Source organism: Dipteris shenzhenensis, chromosome 12 (genome assembly GCF_047967505.1).
Source record: "Dipteris shenzhenensis isolate YYH24624 ecotype China chromosome 12, Dip_SZ_1.0, whole genome shotgun sequence".
NCBI classification, from domain to species: Eukaryota; Viridiplantae; Streptophyta; class Polypodiopsida; order Gleicheniales; family Dipteridaceae; genus Dipteris; species Dipteris shenzhenensis.
The window spans coordinates 27,756,768-27,771,143 of record NC_141607.1 but is presented as its reverse complement, the minus strand read 5'-3'; positions in this window follow the sequence as shown (position 1 = coordinate 27,771,143).

The window sequence follows — 14,376 nt, the reverse complement described above, 5'->3', positions numbered from 1 at the left end:
ATATAATAAAATTTTCATGGTTGTTAAATTAAATTTTAGAAATTTAGCTTTAAGTTTTCCTCTATGTCTTTTCACTTCATGTTTTATTTTATTTTTTTGAAATTTAGAATTTGTTCTATCGTCTCCTCACATTGCTTTCTAAGGATACTTGAGCATGGGAATGTATAAATCTTTTCAAACCACGTTTTCATGACTCTAAGTTTGAAAGTGACTCTTATGATCCATCGTGCTCCAAGGTCTGTGCAATTTCTTTGTCATGGATATCCCTATTTTCTACTTGAAGATGCTCTATGGCCTATTGCCTTGTGACAGTTGTAATATTCCCCAATACTTCGAGATGCTTAGCTTGGACTCTTTGTAATTCACATGCTTGCTTAGTCACTATCTGAGAATCAACCAATCCATTGCAGTAACCAAGCAAAATAGCATACCAATGAGCAAAGTCATGCATCAAATGAAATAGAGGGATCTACTATATGTAATATTCTACAAGATAGAATTTGTCTTCCATCCAAAGGTCAATATTATTATTTCCTTGCAAACAAACTAAGCTTTTGGCACTCACTTTTAGCAACTTTTCTGCCTCAAAAATTTCAAGTGCTTGCATATTGAACCTCCAACTTGTTGAGGATTCATCTCAACATCATGTTATCATATGTGCATATCACTAATACAAAGAGTGCTAAAAAGGCACAAGGGTTGGAACACTAACCCTAACCCTAAGGGGTATGTATATATGCATTCTCTTCAACTAATATAGTGTATCATTAGTCATTTGTGGTCTTTTCTCTAGTTGTGCCATCTCTCCTAATCTCCAATCTTCTCCTCCCCCACTTCATATTTGTTCATGGTATCAAAGCATGGTTGTACCTTCCACTAAGGCACCATCCTTGTGAGAGAGATTGAGAGATTGAGAGTTGTCTTGAGTGTTCTCCATGAGAGTTCACTTTTGTTGAGAGAATTTTTGTCATACATTCTTGTTCATTGAGAGTCCTTGATAAGAAAGTCCTTTGTGAGAGAGATTAAGAATTTTAATTCCATTCTTTTCTTTAACATGAGAAGAATCTACTTTCTATGCAAAGAGAGAGGGATCTTATCCTATAATCTACTCCTAAGAGAGAGAGAGAGAGAGAGAGAGAGAGAGAGAGAGAGAGAGAGAGAGAGAGAGGGAGGGAGAGGGAGAGGGAGAGGGAGAGGGAGAGAGGTAGGGAGAGGCTTCTTTGAGTGTATGTGAGAGAGTTATCAAGCTTCTACCTACAAGCAAGTGATACTACTAAACTACCTATGTCCTAAGTGCACATAGCAAATAGTTCTATAACTAAGCTCCTGCAACTGTGAGGCAAGATGCAAGTGCCACACATGTCAGACAATATCTGCAATCGACTCTTTAGCAAGCTAAGACTCATGCAAGCAATGGTGATGGGCCAAGCAAGCAAACAAGCCAAAAACAAGCAAAGCAAGTCAGACTAAGAGCTTTGATCCAAGCTTCAGGTGACAGAAGACACAAGGCAACAAAATGAATTAACAAAGCTCAAGCATCCATAGGCATTGGGAATACGACACACAATAAGAAAGCTAAGACACAACACTAGCGCAACACCAAACATCTAACTATGACCAATAAACTTAGATGGATGACTCCAACAACATACCTGCAATCGACTCTACAATCAAGGGCAATCAACACATCATCAATGAGTGACAGATTACTAAGCAACTAAACACTCAACACAACTCAACAACATGGGCGACTTTCCCAACTCAAGAAGGAGTATAAGCAGGATAGGACCAATGCCTACAACTATACCAATGGGCTCCAACAACACACAATGCCAATGACACCCACATAAGTAGTTGGCCACACAAGCACGAACTTCTATACCAATGCATCAACGCCCATTAGGGGAGCTTTGGGGTCTCAAAAGGGCCTCGTAAGGAATGGATTAAGTTAATTGGAAGTGAACCTACTATGGTAACCCATGGGCTAAGGGCCCCATAGCAATGAATCAAATGACATGGGTACCTTTATTTTGAAATAGGGCAACCTTGGCCTTTGGATGGAGGTGGATGGTGAATAGATCAAAGGCCTAGGATGTCTTTGGTGGATGGCCTTTGGTGGGCTCCAAGCTACAAATTTTGACTTTAGGGAGGCCTAATTAAGAGGGAGAAGGCACTTTCAATGTGGAGCCTTGATCTAAATCTAAGATCAATGGCTAGGAAGGAAGCGCCTGTTTGGAGGGCTAGGATGCAAGCGGATTTTTGATGGTGGAGATCAACAATTCAAGATCAATGGACTAGATTAAAGCACCTATTTGGATGGCCTGGATTTAAGCACCTTGTGCACTAGCCTCCTCCCTTGATCCCCTTGCCAATCTAGGGCTAAGATTGGAGCGCTTTTTGCACTCATCTCCCCCTTGGATCTTTATCTTGATCAAGGGCTAATATTGACCTACCTCCTCTTTTCATCACATCTATTGGATCTTGTTCTTGATCGAGGGTTGATATTTGATCCCTCTTTGATGCTATCCCTTAGATCTACCCCTTGATCTAATGGTTGGGAGTGCTCTACCTTAAATTTGAATGTATCCCTTGGATTGGAGATTAGATCAAGGGCTAGGAGTGAAGATCATGGGTCCAAACTCTTGGTTAGAGATCTCCTTTTCCTTAAGTGTTTTTTTTAACTTCAACATGGCATTGACCCACACCTCAAAGCGCTCTCATTGTTACACCTCAAATTGCTCTCTAATCCCTTGAAATTAGGAAGGCAAATTGGGGGCCCTTTTGAGACCCCATTTCTTCCCTAATGGACTAGGACTTCAACTCAGCTAACAGAGCAACCACACAATGCCAAAATACCTTTAATGACACACAAAAATGAATGAAGCAAGAGAAAATCATGGAGCTCAACTAGAATCGTCACATGCATGTAGGCAAGACAATGCAAAAAACAGAAGTAGCAATGATGGACTGACCAAGACATACATAGTCACGAAGGAGATGATGGAAGCTAAATATTTGAGAGCATCGTCGTAGATTTCAATGGAGATTCTTATCTTCTCTACTTGAGTCACAAACCTGGAATGTGGCAACTATTCACCACCATAGGAGTGGTCAACTTAGTAACACGTGGCAACCTCATCCTATCTACCACGTCATTAGAATATGTCCCACTACCACCCAAACATTCAAGTTAGTAGACAACCAAGTCATCTGTCTGGCTCAACTACCATGTCAACTACTATCAATATCATCATGCCACATCACATGGCAACTATTCACCACCACAGAAGTGGTCAACTTAGTAATACATGGCAACCTCATCCTATCTACCACGTCATCAGAATATGTCCCACTACCACCCAAACATTCAAGTTAGTAGACAGCCAAGTCATCTGTTTGGCTCAACTACCATGTCAGCTACTATCAATATCATCATGCCACATCACATGGCCACATCAACTTGCCCATGTCATCAGGAAATGTCACCAGTACCATGTCTCCAATGACACGTCCTCATGTCACATTAGTAGTACACCTCAGCAACCACATCAGTAGTACATCTCAGCAGCCATATCCACACTACCATGTGGCACACATAGTGCAAGCCAAGCACACTTACCTCTTCTCAGGAATAGTTTGCATATTGCATGTTCACATACATCATAGTGCCACATCATGTTTTTTCCCCTCCACCTTGATCAAGTCATATTTCTTGATCCAGGAAGAACTAAAGAGTCCTCTAAAACTCACATGTAGTTTTTGGCACTTGCATCTAACACTTTTTAGCCTTGGTATCAAATCCACTTCTACTACACATTTAAGCCTCTTCATCAACAATATGATCCATAGAGAAGACATTTAAATTTCTTCAAGTAGCCAATCAAATCCATGTCCAAACTTCCCGACTAGTTCCTACTCAGAGTCAGTCCCTTTACTCATATGTGGTTCACATCATAACATGTCTATCACTAGCAACCTCAATTTAGAGGTATTTGCTAAGTTAGACAACTGTAATTATGGTACATGGAAGTATCAAATATAGATCTTACTTGTACTTCAAGATAAGTAGGACTATGTAGATGGGTCTACATCTAGTGAACCCATAGCAAATCCCACCATTGCTAGAGCACAAGCAAAAGGGTCTACACTTACACCAATTGGGTCCACACATGTAGTAGATCCTACCATTGCCCAAGCATAGGCAGAATGGCACAAGAAAGATAAGTATATTACTCGATCAAAAAGAATGTGCAAGATGTCATGCTTGGATATCTCAATACATCAAGGCATCAAATGAAGCATGGGATATGTTCACAGCTTTTTATTAGTCCAAGAACACTTCCAAGATTCTGACAATCAGAAATCAGATCAATGATATTTTTTGCAACATCAATGAATCTAGTCATGCTAATGTACTCAAGATTGAGGATTACAACAATCAATTTGCAATAGCAGGAGAGATTATGAAGCCCACGGAAATGGTTCAAGGCATCTTTAATGAACAACTTTCACATCAGTAGTAGCAGCATCAACATCCAATAGGAAATCATTCCAATAGAGGAAGATTTCAAGGAAGAGGGCATGCATCCACCAAGATGTCAAACATTCAGTACAACTATTGTCACAAGTTTGGACATTGTGCATGATATCGTTGCAAGAAGCAATAAGACCAAAGAGGTCAATCTACTTGTAATAGAGGAATTTTCATGGAAGAGAAAATCATTGTGGTGGACATCAAACTCACAGTGATTATGCCAATGAAATTGAAACAATGTATCTTATGAGTAAGGCATGCAGAAGAGTGACACAATGTATTTTAACACTGATTGTAGTTCTAAGGGGGATGCAATTATCAAGTTGACCATGCATATAAGGATCCTTGGTACTTTGATAGTGGTGCATGATCTTGTATCAAGAATGGTTTACATATGAAACTAGTAGAAGAACACAAGAATGTTATCTACACTACAAATAATACACTAAATCCAGTGCAAGGAAAAGGAATTGCCCCTATGAACAATTTTAGTGGTAAAAGATGTACTTTATGGATGTTGATGCCTTGATGTATCTCTCCTTGCCTCTGCTAGTCTAATTGGATTCCTCAACATACAATTGGTCTTATAAGTTCCAATTAATGTCAAATATTTAGTTTAAGTGGTACTAATAGATATTCATATAATTTCTCCTCTTCCATCTTCAATTAAACTCAAGACACAAATTCCAAAATCTAGTTGTGAAGGTCTCCTTATCAAACTGTCATAGTCTTTCCCATCTAAACAATTGATCTTCCTTATACTTGAGTGGGAGAAACATAGCTTTTAATTATTCTATGAATTGAGAACATTCTTTAATTGGACTATTGTCCTATTGCTGCATAGACCACCACAATAGCATGTCCTTTTATAGATATAGAGTGGCTAATGTTACCTTTCTTTCTTTAGTTGCTTGAATTATACGTAGTTGGAAATGTTGAATCCAAGAGCTTCTCAATTATCTAACCCCATCATATTTGGGAAATTCAAGTTGTTCCTTTCCCTTTTCTAGTAGATCTACTTGATTCTCAAATTTAGTCTCATTTTGAGGAGCATATCTTGTTGATTTGTATTACTTATATTAGTTGATAATCCTTGAATAAGCTCTTGAATTATATTGTTTGGTTGATGAAGTGGTGGCGATGTTGATGGAGGTTTTTTTAGTGGTTGAGGGTCGTTTGTTAATTCTTTAGGTATGCTTTGGTTTATAGTAATATATGGTGTTATTTCCATAAAGATTAGTGGTAAGGTAGAAGTCAAGTATGAATTCTTGAATAGTTTCCATGTTTTTAAGTGATGATAATGAAACTAGTCAAGTTCTCACTTACTTTTCATGATATAAGTTACAACTATGATAGTTAATGCAATTTACGAAACTTTGACTGAAACATGATAAGGGGGTAAGAATAGTGGCACTTCCTCCCTCTCATTCAATGAAGCCCCCACACTCTTTACTAAGTCCAAAGGCATCCACCTAACACTTACCCAACACCAATGCCAATGGAGCTTGAAGATAACTCCAAATCACCTTACTAGAATGAACTATAAAATTTTACACATTGATGAAACAATATTAATAAATCTTTGTGTTAATGTGTACTGTCTCAGTAGAAAAAGAAGGTTTTGAGTTGAGGTCCAAGGGTTGACAATTTTTTAACGAATCATAATAAAATAGCATGGGGGGAGGGGGAGGTTGACAGTGGTAACATATTGACAATCAATTAATATAGTTAAAAAAGGGTCATTCTTCTAGTACAATAACGAGAAGTTTCCATATGCAAATAGCCTATGCCCATGAGTGAGCATCCTTGATAAGGCTACAGGAAGTTACATGTTATGAGGAAAAGAGGGAGAATCCTTGACTCATGAAAGGGAGCTTACAGACATGTCAATAGGTGAAATGCAAGCAAGAAAACCACTTTAGGACAAAAAGCACATTTGAATCTTTGATTCGTCAAAGACCATTGAACATGCCAATAGGAAAAATGCAAGCGAAAAAACTAGGTTAGGAAAGAAATTGCATTTAAGTCCTTGATGTTTTTCAAGGATGACATTGTCAGATTTAGAATCTTGTCCAAATCCAAAAAGGATCATTCCATTTATTATTTGTAGTTGTACATCCGTAAAGTGTTGCCTGTTTCTCCTATTTTATGGAATTATAATAGTTTTTGTAAATTTTCCCAAAGTCATGTTGGCCCTATTGTGATTGGTGGAGCTAAAAGGCCCCAAAATGAGTTTCATTTTTTCCTAATGTAGTGCTCAAACAAATGCCATGTATTTCATACTCTAATTCCTTTTGCACCACAAACATAAGAATCTTGAGAATTGATCAACACAATCCCAAAGTCACAACCACATAGCATTTATTATTAAATGTTACAAATCACATGCTCCATTTTCAATGGATCAACACACACACACACACACAGATCCTTTGCAATATTCTGTAGCATCACATTGCTCACTTAAATCATGATGATAATCTTTGCTGATGTGTTCATGATATCATAAGAACCTATTTCTCCTTAACTTAGTGCATGGATAGATCCAAGTCACTACTTCATGTGTGCATTCAATACATCACAAGCAAATTCTTATGCCATTTGAACGAACTCATGCAAGGACATCTCAAAGCACAAGTAGCATACACATCCTTTCGAAATACAGATAGCCTCATTGCATTTGATCAAGCCAAGTTCCAATTCAAGCCAAAGTTCCAATGCAATCTATAGTGTATCTACAACAAGGCGAACCTGATATTATTTCACAAATGACCACACAAATGCTTCATCAATCACATTACTCATAGTCTCCATATGCCATTTGAGCAAACCCTCATAGTAGTACTCCAAGGCACATAGGATATAAAATTTTCAAGCGAATTCATGAATACAAATGCCCCACAAGATTCTTATTCCATTTGAGCAAACCCATGTGGGGATACTCTAAACATTAGGGGAACTTTGGACTCAAAAAGGGCCTCTTGGATTAGTCCCTTAAGATTTGTGATTAGCAAACCAGCCAATGGGAAGGCTTGGGCATTAAAAGAATGGAGGATTCCATATTGGCCTCTCATTGGTGGAGAGTCCTCCTTGGTCCCCACTAGGCTTCCACTTGCCTCTCTCTTGCCCCCACCACCTCGTGAGGCATTTACTCCCCCCTTTCACTTTTGGATGGTCCCCATACCCCTCCTAGGCTCTCTTGGTAGGCCCCCAAATCTGCGACTTTTTTTTCCCTCCAAAAAATTGAAATTTTCCAAAAGTGTCCCTAGCACCCCAAAGTCCTCCTACGAGTCTCCCCAAACTATCCCCATTGACTCCCCACCTTTCTTTGAGCCTCTTCCTCCTCTCTACCTCCTTTTAGCCTCCTCCCAACCTCTTCCTCTTCTTTACCTCCTCTCAGCCTCCTTCCAACCTCGTCCTCCTCTCAACCTCCTCTCAACCTCTTCCTCCTCCCAACCTCTTTATCTTTGCTTGCTCCCATGGATTCTTTCTACAATGGTGAAGCATTCCCCTTCCCCTAGGCCAAAGCTATTAATTCAATCTTGTGTGATTTGCATTTTGAAGGACAATAGTGATATTTGGATCCCTCAAGAGTTTAGGTTAATGTCATGGCTCACAATGCAACCATTTGCAATAGGTCCATTCAAGGTTTCTAGAAAGGATAGAGCAAAGAAAGAGAAGCATTGGAAGAGTTGCATTGTTGGGTCTTGTAATACAAAAAAAGGACTTAAGGTAAAGGTTAAGCACGTGTATATGGCTCAAGACATGAACTTGGATCCTGCTAGTCAAACTTGCTTTCCTTCAAACTCTATCTCTCTTTTACATTAACTTTTTTCTTTTTCAATTCAATTGTGTATTCTAATGATTGCATGTGAGCATGTGTTTTGAGAGAGGATATCTTGTGGGGTGATAGTAGAGGGGGAGGGGGGAGGGAGAGAGAGAGAGATGGAGGGGTTGAGGGGTGTTAGGGGGAGATAGTAGAGGGGAGAGATTTGTGAGTGAGTGAGTGAGAGAGAGAGAGAGAGAGAGAGAGAGAGAGAGAGAAGTGTGTGTGTGTGTGTGTGTGTGTGTGTGTGTGTGTGTGTGTGTGTGTGAGAGAGAGAGAGAGAGGTAGAGAGTGAGAGAGAAAGATTGATTGGCCCATTAACATCTTTCTTTGCTTTCTATGTAAATATATTTCCCTCTACCAAAGTTGAAACCCAGCCTTTGGATAGTCTCATGGGAATATTTCAAGCTTTCTATTCAAATATTGGGGAATTAATGTTCTCAAGATGGAGTGCTTCCTCCTTGATAAAGTCTAGTATTTTTTTCTATAATTCATGTTACCAAGTTCCTCAAAGAGAAGGTGCATATGGAAGCTTACATCCTATTCTTGTCCCTAACTTTGATAGTCCAGAATGGCCTCCATTCTCTATAGATGCATTTAGAATGAAGATGAGATCAGATATTCAATCATCAATGAAGTTTACTTTCGGTTCAAAATCTGTGGGTGTTAGTTGGTTCATGCCCTCCATTACATTTATTTATTTTTTCAAATCAATCTTCATTCACAAGACAAAGACCATGTGGGTATGAAAAGGCCTAGAAAATGAATTTCTTGATAATATTCTATACCCAATGTGGGATGTTAGGGAGGGTTTGCAAAAGGGAGACCATTTTCGATGTATACTTACTAAAGAAAGTATAGCAATAAGATATCAAGTAGTGCATAGTATTTGCTACATGAGATACGCTTACAGACGTTGGAAAAAAAATCATGGCACATGGATACCTATGGATTGTGATGTAGTGGACACCACAGAGGTAGAGGTACATATGCCCAATGAGGATTCCAATATCTTGAGGTCACAGGTAGTTGGAGCTTGAAGCACGTTCGAGAATACATCGCTGTCACCTTTGATGATAGTGATTTTTTCTTTACACTAAATGGGAAGATAGTAAGAAGGTGACTTGAAGGAACATCAATGCTTGAGAAATGGAAGCCTCCTTGTAACTTGTCCATTCATAGTGGTATTGAATAAATGTAATAGTTTTTAAAGTGTGATGTCATTTGTACTGGCAATGAGTATACTTAATAAAATTAGTAGTTTTTGATGTGTGTTGTAATAGTTTTGAAAATATGTTATAGCTTTTGAAGTGTGTTGTAATAGCACTTGAATAAATGTAAAAGTTTTGAAACTTTACTGTAATAGTTTTTTACTAAATGTAATAGTTTTTGTTAAGTGTGATGTCATTTGTACTAACATAGGGCCCCCTAAATTCCAAAAAAAAATCCATTATTTTGGGTGGTGGGGGAGGCAGGAGTGGAATATGATGGCAAATTATTTAGGCCAATATATTACATTGTCCAATATTTATTACCTAAATTGTAGTCAGACTTTTAAGGTATTTAAAGAGACTGAAGTCAACTATATAAAGGGCCATTAGGTATGACATAGCCTTTATTGTCCTCACCTCCTAGACAGCCTGCTTTTGCCATCTTCCACAAACCTCCAATGGCCACACCCCGCGAGGCATACCATGACTTCGTCGCTTCTACTCGTCATTCGAGTAGAGAGGCAGAGTTGTATGACATTTTTGATCGTCAAATAGATGTCATCAGCATAGTCCACAAGCATCTACATCTCTTTAGAGATGTGGTAGATTATGTGAGAGAGAAAATCAAGCCTTACCTGATCCGACTAGACATAGATAGAGTACAGTGGGTTCCTGTGAATCTCCTCATTGACTATCACTAGGTTGATAGCACTTTCAAGTTTAGATTGCAAAGAATTTGCAAATCCCTTAGTCCAAAAAGTTTTAGAAGGATTTCCAAGGATGAAGGGTTAGATCTGCAAGTGGGTGCTATAGGAACTCATTTTGTATCCCTGGAAATAGCCTATTGTGTAATTCTTTTAGAAATGGAGGACACAGATGCACCTCCATTCATCAATGTAGAGCCAACTCTTTTTCTAGTAGAAGGGCAAGATGTGGATGTTGAGGAGAATCCTGATGTGGTTGCGGAAGCCGCCATTGCTCTAGATTGGTCTAGTGCAACTTTGGACAAGGGAAAGCACACAGTAAAAATAAAGCAGACGATAGAGTTGGTTGTGGTTCCTAAAGTAGGTGCGACATCATCCCCCACAGGACAACCAGAGGAGGAAGAGGAGAAAGGAGAGAAAAGAGAGGAGGAAGAAGGTATGACGGATGAGGTTTTGATGCAAATATATCCATATATTTTTATTGAAAATAGAGAATATTTATTATTGATTGACATTCAATATATTAATAAATTGAGAGAAGATGAAGTACTGGGGGCACTCTCCACTTGGGAGAGTAGTAGTAACTTAGGTTACCCAAAAGAGGGGTTGGATAGGTGCACAGATTTGACACCGGTAAACACTTTGGAGCATTCAATCTTAACTATGTGGGAGGAAGTGCATGACTCTACTAATGCAGTAGTTACAGAGACAAAGTTCCGTGAGGTCCAGGAAAGATTGGAGGCAGAGAGGATGCAAAAATGCCAGAGAAGACTAAGAATACTCTATAGAGGCCTCATCATCGGCACCACCTCCAGCAATTGATGAGAGCAAAAGCTCCATCGATATAACTCGGCCAGTGGAGGAACAAGATGCTGCCCACATTGTAAGTTCATGATATTTTGTCAATATGAATGAATTTATGTTCTTAGTTTGGCATTGAGAAGATTACTGATGTTATCTCAATTTTTAGGACGTCATCGAAGTTGATAAGTTTGCGACACATAAAGGGGATCGAGGTGACAGCATCGGTGTGGATTTAGCACTAGGACACTACATGGGAATGTTCGAGTGCCATAGCCTAGTGTGCTTCCATACTTTGTTCTCCCCTTATGGGAAGGAAGAGATGATAAAGTGCAAGGCACTTTTAAAGCTAGTCTCCCTTGTGCCTTTACCCCCTTCTGCATGCAAGTGTATTTTGGTGAGGCAAGACTTATCATATCTACTTTTGGAGAGAAACTAGCAGGAAGAATCATGGCGGTTACTGCTATGGGTGTTTTGGTATGTGTTTATGATGTTGGGCAGCTTGTAGAATCTTCCAGTGAGCCCACTATTTTGTCAACTTAGAGGAGAGTAGCAATAGTAGCTAAAGCTAAACAAGCAAATATTTTGTAAAAAGTGCATCTATTAGATGCAATATACAAGAAATATTGTATAGACATCAAAATTTAATATATATTTCTCTTGTTTTCCATATGGGTGGTGCTTTGCATTATAATTGAGTTTCATTTCTTGGACTTTACTGTATCCTTAATTTAAATATACAGTTGATTTTGAAGAAAAGTGCATTCCCTTATCAAAGGTTTCAAAAATTCTTCAAGTTACTAGGTGTATGAATAGACAAGAATTGCCGATGAATTCTAATCAAGATAGCAACAAAAGGTTAAATTGGATGCACAATCTCAAACCCTTCCACATTTAGATTCATCTTGGCACTAGGAATTTTTTGCATCCCAAACCTAGGAGGAAAATAGAACAATAATATGGTGGCTAATTTAGTTATGTGCATTGTTAGTTGGAAGGATTAATGTAAATTAAGAGGATATATGCTCCATGATTGAGATGACAAGTGTAGAATCCCGTAGGATAGAATAGATGCATCTTGCAAGAGGTGTGAGAGCACAATGAAATCTCTATATTGATTGTGAGAGAGAAGACTCTCTTTTATAGAAAGAGGGAGAAGGTAATACCTTCCCTACATAGTGGCATTCAGTCCCTACATCAGTGGGAATCAATCCCTACATCAGTGGGATTCCCTTTGTCTTACATCATCACTTAGGTCACACACTAGACACATCATAGCACTTGATGTGCCTTTACAAAACACACAAACACACATGTGACTCCCCTAGATGCATACATGCACCATAGAGCAAGCCCTTGATCATACTTACCCCAATAAACCCCCCTCAAGGGATTGCCTCTTGCAGTGTCAAGGATACATCTAGTCTCATAGTTTCTCATGCCATCTCATGGTGGTCAAGGATTAATCTATGGCTAGGATCTCATGCTAGCAAGGGTTCCCAAGGGTGTGAGGTTTACAAAAATCGGATAGTCAAAACACATATCACATGATCTACATCATATGGTGACCAGAGGTGATTTACATATTCTTTTTAGAGTACTACTCCAGGCAAAGAACCTCAAAATTTGACCAAGTGATGATAAACAAAAAGACAAAGTGCCTAAAAAGCATAGTCTTCATTATGTGGAGACTCATCGAATGAAAGTAGATTGGCAGTTTCTGACTTTGTAGTTTCTTCCTTTTTGGCTTTACAATACTTTTCACGGTGATTGTTTTTGCCACAATGTTTGCATGGATTGATCTTGAAGCAATCTTTTGAGAGGTGATTAGTCTTCCGACAATGTTTGCAAGGTGAAAACTTGCCCTTTTGAATTTTTATGGCATAGGCTATGTCATTGCCTATCTGGTATGCTGTGTCATTGCCTCTTCGAAGTTCCATGTGCCTTTCTTCTTCTTGAAGAGTAGAAATAAGACCTTCAAGATTAGGATTAGGAAGATTTTTCAAAGTGGTAACAACATGGTCATAATCTTCAAGCATACTTTTAAGCAACACTGCCATTGCATCATCTGTAGTGATTGGAGAGTTGATAGAAGCAAGTTGAGTCATGAGACTTTGCATATGATTGACATGAGCAGCAAAGGAGTGCCACTAACCATCTTCAATTCAAAGAAAGCAATCTTAAGTGACAATTTTGAGATGTGAGAGCTAGCACCAAAAATAATGTCAAGCTTCTGCCAAGCTTCTGTAGGAGACTCTAAATCAGAGATGTGATGAATATAGTCATCTCCTAAGGCAAGAGCAATGATGCCATAGGCTTTCTCGTCTCTAGCAGGATCTCTTGCCAGGCATGTCGGAGCTGAGGATTCTCCAGCATTAGAGGCTGTTGAAGAAGAAGTTGAAGCCGGTTTGACAAGCCCCCAGAGGTTTTCCCTCATCAATGCAAACTTAACCTTCATCTGCCATGTGTGAAAACCTTTACCATTGAACTTATCCATATTCAAGATGGTAGCCATGAGAGGGTCTAACCCAGAATGGGCAGTGTCTACTCTCTTACAAGGCTAGAAAGAGTTGAAGGGCTTCAAAATACAAGCATTTAAAATAGCAAAGGCTTGTAACCAAATTCCATACTACAAAACATAATGGAAATGATGCTTTCACTTGCATGCTTCATAGAGGTGGCTAAATTAAAGCATTCCAAACAAACCCAGGTGTAGCAACTTAAAAGAAATCTATAGCCATAGTTGTACTGAAGCTATTCAACACTTTAAAACATCAAAAATGCTAAAGTAGCATCTAATGTAGCATCAAACTCACAACATTATCAAAACTGTCCAAAACAGAAACCAGAATTTGGAGGGTGCAATTCTCACAACTCATAGCTCTATTCAAGGGGATTTTTGTGCAGGAAGAAGGGCCTTATACCAGAGAAGGGCTACCAGCAAGGAGAGGCGAAATGCTGCATCACATCACCATAGTCAGTAGCTTGAAAGTCGACTCGTTTTTTTGCTGTTTCTCCCTCCTTAGTCGACCATTTCCCTTCAAATCTGGACAAGAGCTAGCTCATACTGTTTGCAAGCTTGGCTCAGAGGAATTTTGGAATGGCTGCTCCAGCAAGTCGCATTGCAAGAAAAGGTGTTAGGGAGTGTGAGTGTTGGCATTTCACATACAGTCGAAAGTTCACCAAAAGCTTGCAGCTAGAAGTTCACCCATATAAGAGGATTTTGCAGCTCAGAGGGTTTGGGCGATGGTCGTTTGTAGGCAGAGAACAGAGCTCTCAAAGATTTTGGGAAGAAGGAGG